Raw genomic sequence first — 2,169 nt, 5'->3', positions numbered from 1 at the left:
GATATGTATGTCATACGCTATTTGCATCTCGAAAAGTAAAAAGGATGAGTTTACTTGCCCATAAAGGGGATTCCCATTACCTGCTTGCTGAGATGACAGCCACCATCGAAGAAAGATTTCAGTGGGACAAAATGATGATCACCAACTGAATGACATTGGAATAGTTGGCATTACTACGCAAAAGAAAATCTCAAGAAATAATAGACACGTGCTCGATCTTGAAGGAGAGCTTAGCTTGTACCTCAATTGTTGTGGAGATAGAACGCCAGGCAAGCAAGTGGACGAAAGAAGGAGAGCTTAGCTTGTACCTCAATTGTTGTGGAGATAGAACGCCAGGCAAGCAAGTGGACGAAACCCCGCCTCTTACGGGTCCTACCTGAATAACCAGTTTTGACCCTATGTAGTGAACATACAAGCATAAGTTCTTCATGATCGCTTTTCAAGTTTCTTATTTTTCAGTAAGACAAAAATTGCATGCATGAGGGTTCTAGTATCTCTTATTTGGTAATTGTAAAGGTTAAAGGCATCTTTCAAGTTTGATCGAAATGAACTCCCACTAAAGAATTCGCAGTGGGGACCAAATGACGACCAGAGCAGCTGAACACTTTTTTGGAGGATACTGTGAATAAAAAAAAGTAAATAAAGGACAATGAAGACCATGAAAATGAAAGGTGAGCGCTCATTCTTAGAAAAAGCCATGGAACCTAGCACATACCCTATTGCCGTGGCTGCACTTCCACCTCGTTGATAAGTGGACAAACCCATCATTAAATTGAAGGATAGGATACGGTTCCGTGTGATGCACATTATCCTACAAGTCATAAGTACTTCTATTATTACCGTCAAAGATAGCATCTTTCGTTCAGAGAAATTAAAAACTGCATAAAGAGGCCATTTCTTCTCCGGTTATAGAATTTTTTATATATATATTTTTTAAATATATGAAACAATTTCGTTCACGGTATGAAATTTAACAAAAAAAAACGAGGGGGAAAAGAAGTTCCAACCAGTGGGAGTTAGATAAAACTTCTTAAGCTATAACAATAATGAAAGATCAGAGGAGATAATTTACGTTAAGTGATGGCCAAAAAAGTTGTGGAATAAAAAAAACTGCTCAATAGTTTGTTCCTCGGCTGTAAAAAAACCTTCTGATCTCTTTCAATCTTTGTATAGATTTGTATAGAAGGTCCAATTCATTTTTGAGTCGATGTCATTCAGTAAGCACTTAGTAGAGAAGAATCCTCAGCTATCAAGCCTCCACACCCATAAACTGACGATTGTGTCAGGTGTACAAAAGACAAGGAATGCATAAGATCAGCCAATTCCTCAATTTCAGCATTCATTAGGTTTCTTATCTTTAAATACCACATTTCAGCTTCTGCGTTCCAACTGTATTTAACTAGGCATGCTTATCAAGAGTGATAGAGGAGATAAGCCCCAAGGATGGTATCATTGGCAAATTGTAGATGATTTATGTTGATAGATCCATTAACCATCTCAAAGCCTTTGATCAAGTTCTTGGAGGCAGCTTGGAACAAAACTCTATTGTGGCAGTCCATCATAATGATAAGTAAAGAGGGGATCGGAGAGGATCACCTTAACTAAATCCTCTAGAAGCAAGAATCTCCTCTCTGGGACATCTGTTCACAATAATAGAAAACTTGGTGGATAAAATATACCGTCAGATCCATCTCCTTCACTCAATTCCAAAGCCTTTTGCTACAAGGATCTCATTCAACATCTGGCTTTGCATTTTCTCTCCAAAGAGTCTCTTCCATAGGGGCCAAGGAAAAGAGTATAACCTTGATAGATTTTTTCTGTGCACCATGCATAGCAAGAAGGTCCCTATTTCCTCGAGAGCGCAAAATAAGTTCTGTACAGAGATAGTTCCTCTGAAATAGCAAGAAGGTCCCTATTTCCTCGAGAGCGCAAAATAAGTTCTGTACAGAGATAGTTCCTCTGAAAAGTAGTGTAGCCAAAGGTCTCATTGTTCCAAGAGCCAAATGGTGGATTTGATGCCTGTTAGTTTGTGAATGAAACCACGCCTTGGTCAGCCATGGAGGGAAGTGTTTTTTCCACAAATGTTCCACCATTTTGTGAATGAAACCACGCCTTGGTCAGCCATGGAGGGAAGTGTTTTTTCCACAAATGTTCCACCATGAGGTAAAA

General features: G+C 39.1%; 1 long non-coding RNA gene across 1 annotated transcript; it reads right to left on the bottom strand.

Moving 5' to 3' along the window:
* Positions 1–9: 9 nt before the first annotated feature.
* LOC111475338 lies at positions 10–1,406 on the bottom strand. Its single transcript, XR_002716438.1, has 3 exons — positions 716–1,406; positions 309–396; positions 10–145 (listed from the first exon to the last, which is right to left on the bottom strand). It is a non-coding gene; the product is annotated as an uncharacterized LOC111475338 (long non-coding RNA).
* Positions 1,407–2,169: the final 763 nt, after the last annotated feature.

The sequence above is a fragment of the Cucurbita maxima genome, unplaced genomic scaffold (assembly GCF_002738345.1).
Source record: "Cucurbita maxima cultivar Rimu unplaced genomic scaffold, Cmax_1.0 Cma_Scf01283, whole genome shotgun sequence".
NCBI lineage: Eukaryota > Viridiplantae > Streptophyta > Magnoliopsida > Cucurbitales > Cucurbitaceae > Cucurbita > Cucurbita maxima.
Note: the sequence above shows the minus strand (reverse complement) of the source record. Positions and strands in the feature narration are given on the sequence as shown.